This window comes from Lissotriton helveticus, chromosome 8 (assembly GCF_964261635.1).
Source record: "Lissotriton helveticus chromosome 8, aLisHel1.1, whole genome shotgun sequence".
In the NCBI taxonomy this organism is placed as follows: Eukaryota; Metazoa; Chordata; class Amphibia; order Caudata; family Salamandridae; genus Lissotriton; species Lissotriton helveticus.
The window spans coordinates 70,167,855-70,173,936 of NC_136069.1; positions in this window are offsets into that span (position 1 = coordinate 70,167,855).

The window sequence follows — 6,082 nt, forward strand, 5'->3', positions numbered from 1 at the left end:
CGAAGCTTCCCGCCGGCCTCGGGCCGGGGTCCCCCTCCAGGGAACCCCCCGAGTAACACTTCGCCGTCCCTGAAGAGGGACCCCCCAGCACGGCCGGGGCCCCACCCGAACATTACTTGCCACAGATGCCAGCGGACCGGTCACTATGCCAGTGACCCCCTCTGCCCCATGAACCAGCGTCCCGGCACCACGGGGCCTCCGACCCGCCAGTTCGCTGCTGCAGCTCTGGGAGAAGAGAGAGAAGAAGACGTAGAGGTCTACGAGGAAGATCAAATGGAGTATGAACCGGCCGCCATGGCCCTAGCCTGCCTGGGCAATAGAGACCTGGTACCCCAGGCCCCGCTACCGAGCAACACTCGAAAATACCGTCAGTGGGTCCACATCAATGGACGACGAACCGAAGCCCTCCGGGACACGGGAGCCAGTGTGACGGCCGTCCGCTGCCACTTGGTGACCCCCGAACAGATCATCCCGAACGTACGCTGCCCCGTGAGGGCCGCCGACAACTCAGAAACTCTATGCCAGATGGCCCGAATTCCCTTCGAATGGGGGGGAGTGTCGGGCACCCTCAAGGTGACCGTCCGGGACGACGCCCCCGTGGACTGCCTCCTTGGGAACGACCTCGAGAGCGCCCCCTGGGCCCAAGTCGAGCGGAGAGAGCACCTAGGAATGATGGGATTACCAGAGTGGGTCTGTGCGACGACCCGATCTATGGCAGCCCGAGCCCCGGCAGCGACCGAGGCCGCCCCGACCGAGGAGCCGGAGTGGCCCGAGCCACCGCCCTCTGCCATCCCCGAAGAATGCGACTCCGAGACCAGGCCCTCGGAGCCCGGAGACCACCACGAGCTCAGCGACATCCCCGAACTAGCCCAATGGCGCCAAGAGGGTGGTCCCACTCGAGAACAGTTTCGGCAGGAACAGAAGACCTGCCCTTCCCTCGAGGGGACCCGCCAACAAGCCGCTGCCCAAGCTACCGGGGACACCTCAGGGTCCCACTGGGTCTACTGGGACCACGACCTCCTATATAGTGAACAGAAAATTGCCGAGCTGGGGGCCAGCCGAGTGCTAGTGGTTCCCCTGCGATTCAGAGACTTCCTTTTGACCCTGGCGCACGATGTGTCCCTCGCAGGGCACCTGGGGCAGGACAAAACTTACAGCCGCCTGGTGACCCATTTCTACTGGCCCAAAATGCGCACTGATGTACATAACCTCTGCCGCACCTGCCCGACATGCCAAGCCAGCGGAAAGAGCGGAGGGAAGGTGAAGGCCCCGCTCCAACCCTTTCCAGTCGTAACCACCCCCTTCGAGCGAGTGGGAATAGACATTGTGGGGCCCCTGGACCCTCAAACCCCACAAGGGCATCGCTTCATACTTGTCCTGGTGGACCACGCCACCCGCTATCCTGAGGCCATCCCCCTCAGAACAATCACCGCTCCCGTGGTGGGGCGGGCCTTGATGGGGATCTTCTCCCGAGTAGGATTCCCCCGGGAGGTCGTGAGCGATCGGGGCACGAACTTTATATCTAAATATATGCGGTCCCTGTGGCAACAGTGCGGGGTCACATACAAGTTCACCACCCCGTATCATCCCCAAGGGAATGGACTTGTGGAGCGGTTCAACCGGACACTCAAGGGGATGATACAGGGCCTAGAAGAGCCACTACGACGCAGATGGGATGTCCTGCTGCCCTGCCTCCTGTTTGCCTATCGGGAGGTACCACAGAAATCCCTGGGGTTCAGCCCCTTTGAACTCTTGTACGGACACCCTGTCCGAGGTCCGCTCAGCCTGGTCAAAGAGGGCTGGGAAACTACCGTCCAAGACGCACCACCGGATGTCTACCGGTACCTCCTGACCCTCCGAAACCAGACTCGGAAGTTCCGGGCCCTTGCAGAGGCCAACCTGGAGGCCAGTCAGGAGGACATGAAACGCTGGTACGACCAGCACTCCTCCTCCATCGAGTTCGAGCCGGGCCAGCGGGTCTGGGTCATGTCCCCGGTCGAACCCTGTGCCCTCCAGGACAAATGGTCGGGGCCCTTCAAGGTGATCGAGCGCAAGAGCCCCGTCACTTACCTCGTGGATATGGAGTCTCCCCGGAACCCCCTCCGGGTTCTGCACGCCAACCGGCTCAAACCTCATTTTACCCGCACCGAACTGAGCCTGCTACTCGCTACCGACGATGGGACCGAAGACGACTCCGAGCCCTTGCCCGACCTCCTAAAGTGCACTGAGAAGGACGGCTCCGTCGAAGGGATCTCTCTCTCCCCCGACCTGACCCCCGCACAGCGCCGAGACTGTCACGAACTGTTGGGACAATTCACAGATCTGTTCTCCCTCACCCCCGGGGTTACCCAATGGTGTGTCCACGATGTCGACACCGGGGACAGTCAGCCAGTACGACACCGGGCCTACCGGGTCCCCGACCGAGTTAGGGCCTGCATCCAGACGGAGGTCACCAAGATGCTGGCCCTGGGGGTAGTTGAACCCTCCGACAGTCCCTGGGCCAGCCCAGTGGTCCTGGTCCCCAAGGCCGCCGCACCTGGCACCCCGCCAGAACTCCGGTTTTGCGTCGACTACCGGGGGCTGAATGCTGTTACGAGAACCGACGCACATCCCATCCCCCGGGCCGATGAACTGATCGACCGCCTGGGGGCCGCCAAGTACCTCAGTACCTTCGACCTCACCGCTGGGTATTGGCAGATCGGCCTCACCCCTGGCGCCCAGGAGCGCTCCGCCTTCTCCACACCCGACGGCCACTTCCAGTTCAAGGTGATGCCCTTCGGCATGAAAAACGCCCCGGCCACCTTCCAGAGACTAGTAAACAAGGTACTGGCGGGGCTGGAAGAGTTCAGTGCCGCCTACCTAGACGACATTGCGGTCTACAGCCTCCACTGGGCTGAGCACCTGAAACACCTCTGGGAAGTCCTGACCGCCCTCCGCCGGGCCGGGCTAACTGTAAAGGCCAGCAAGTGCCAGATAGGCCAAGGGTCCGTGACCTATCTGGGACACCAAGTGGGGAGCGGCCAAGTGGCTCCCCTCCAACCCAAGATCGACGCCATCCTAGCCTGGGAACCCCCGGTCAACCAAACCGCCGTCCGAGCCTTCCTGGGGCTCACGGGGTACTATCGGCATTTTATCAAGAACTATGGGAGCATTGTGGGCCCCCTCACAGAACTGACCTCGAAGAACCGGCCCCAAAAAGTGCAGTGGACACCCCCGTGTCAGGTGGCCTTCGAGACCTTGAAAGCAGCCATGTGTACCGCCCCTGTGCTCCAGGCCCCCGACTACAGCCGAGAGTTTGTGGTCCAGACCGATGCCTCGGAGCACGGCATCGGGGCGGTCCTATCACAAATGGACTCCGCGGGAACTGACCATCCTGTGGCCTTCATCAGCCGGCGGCTGCTGGCCCGAGAGCAGCGATGGAGCACCATCGAGAGAGAAGCCTTCGCTGTTGTGTGGGCCCTCAAGAAACTCAGGCCCTACCTCTTCGGCACCCACTTCCGGGTGCAGACTGACCACCGGCCCCTAAGGTGGCTGATGCACATGCGTGGCGAAAATCCCAAACTGCTGCGATGGTCCATCTCCCTCCAAGGCATGGATTTCACTGTGGAGCATCGCCCTGGCAGTGACCACGCCAACGCTGACGGCCTGTCCCGGTTTTTCCGCCTCGACGAAGAGAGCCCCCAGGAAGATGGGTGACTCTCCCCGCCTTCAGCTGGAGGGGACGTGTGTTGGACACGGCCTCGTGGCGTGGTCCGACCCCGTCCGCATGGAGGGCCCGGGACGACATCGGCCCTCCATTCACCGACTATCGACCCCCCTGACACGCACATTCACGAACCATCGGCGCGAGCAGCCTCCCGGGCCACCTACAGCTCTCCCCCTCCCTGGTACCCCGGCAGGACCTGCTCGCCAACGCTGCCAGCCTGGCACCCTGACCAGGCCACCCTTTCCGGCCCGACTCCATCTTGGGACCCTCACGCCCTGAACACGTGGCCGCAGCCATCCCGGGCCCGGCCCCAGCGAAGCCCAGACATCGAGGCACCAGGATCCTCCCAGGTGGTAAAGTGGCCACTCGACCAGACCCCGGAGGAGGAGAGTCTCGATGGGCCTTCCACCGCCCCCGGACGCCTGGTATCGATCACTCTCCCGGCTCCCTGGGCGCTGGCTCCGCCCCCCTGCTGGGTGTCTGGACACCTTCATCCCGGCCCCTCTGACCCCCAGGCGCCAGGGTCCGGACATCAAAGCCCTCCAGTCCTATATCTGGGCCAGCCCCGGATCAAGACGGCAGTTGTATCTGGAGTCGAAGCCCTGCTGACCTCGTCGCGGCTGATCCTGATCTTAACTCCTGCACCTGGAACTCTCTTCGAGGCCCTGCTGACGCTGTCGCGGCCTGTCCAAGCTGAACTATCTTCGAGGCCCTGCTGACGCTGTCGCGGCCTGTCCAAGCTGAACCACCTTCGAGGCCCTGCTGACGCTGTCGCGGCCTGTCCAAGCTGAACTATCTTCGAGGCCCTGCTGACGCTGTCGCGGCCTGTCCAAGCTGAACCACCTTCGAGGCCCTGCTGACGCTGTCGCGGCCTGTCCAAGCTGAACTATCTTCGAGGCCCTGCTGACGCTGTCGCGGCCTGTCCAAGCTGAACCACCTTCGAGGCCCTGCTGACGCTGTCGCGGCCTGAACCCTTGAACTATCCACGCACCAGTGGGTGCCAAGACTGTCCCGCTACCCCCTTTCCCCCGAGACCACGACATTACGGATCCCTCGATCCTTGCCGCTACCCTGCCAAGAACTTGCTTTGAGTACTTATATAAAGATTCTTGTGAACATCCTTCCTGTGTGGTGTCTATCTGTAAGTAGTGTGATTGCTCTGCTGTTACGATTGTAGGAGAGGAGCCTCGCCAAGGAGGCCTCCCTACGGCGCTCGGCCTATTCCATACAGAGAGGTGGGCCTCGGGGCGGACAGTCAGACACCTTCTGTCTCCCCTGGGGTCGCCTTTCCAACAGAGGGCATTCCAAAGTTTAGCCGTATTATATCGAAAAGTCGGTCACCACTTTTGGCCCTCTTGATTCCGAGGACGGAGTTTAAGCGCCTATTTGCTCGGTAGGGCTGCACCAGAGAGGAGATAATGGCTGCTCCTTTCCCTCTCAACACCCTATGAGTAATGCACAAGGCCTTGAAGTAAACCCTTACCCTGATCAGAAGCCAATGGAGAGACTTCAGGGCAGGCCTTGCCGATTGACTACCCAGGATCTTCAAAAGGATCCTGCCTGCACAATTCTGTACGATTTGAAGTTTTGCCAGAACCGATCTTGGGGCACTTGGTATAAGATGTTTTCGTAGTCCAGGCGTGATATTATAAGTGCCTGGACCATCAATTTTCTAGCTTTAAAGGGAAGCAGAGGGAGCACCTTCTGAAGCATTCTTAGCATGTCAAAGCAAGAGGCCACAACTGTTCTAGCTTGGATTTTAAAACGGATCTCCATGTCCAACCAGAAGCCTAGGCTATTTATTTCTGGTGGACACGCTGGCCAGATGGAGTCGGTGTTAAGGGGCAAATTACTGCCGAGGAGCATACGCTCAGTTTTGTCACCATTCAATTTTAGGTGGGACTTTTCAATCGACCTGGTTACCTCTTCGAGGCAAGGACTGAGATCGGTGGAGGCTCTGTCTGCGTGGTTTAGTGCGACCACTAATTGAGTGTCGTCAGCATAAGTGACGAGTCGCACTCCAAAAGAGAGGATAATATCAGCCAGCGGGGCCATATAAACATTAAATAGGGAAGGGCTCAGAGACGAGCCCTGCGGCCCTGCGGCACTCCGTATTGGAGCACATTATATAAGCACTGGTTACATTACACAAGGACACATTCATTTTTTTGGTAGGCACGGGGAGATTAAGTGATTTGCCCAGAATCACAGGATGTGGACGTGACCCGAGGCTCGAACCTTGGTTTCCCAGCTCCAAAGTCGGCAAGCTAGCCGTCAGACCACATCCTCTCAGTTATGGTCCACTGCAGAACTCATTCCAAGAACTTTATTAACGTTTCTTGCACACTCACATTTTGTTAATACTCCAGTCTTGCA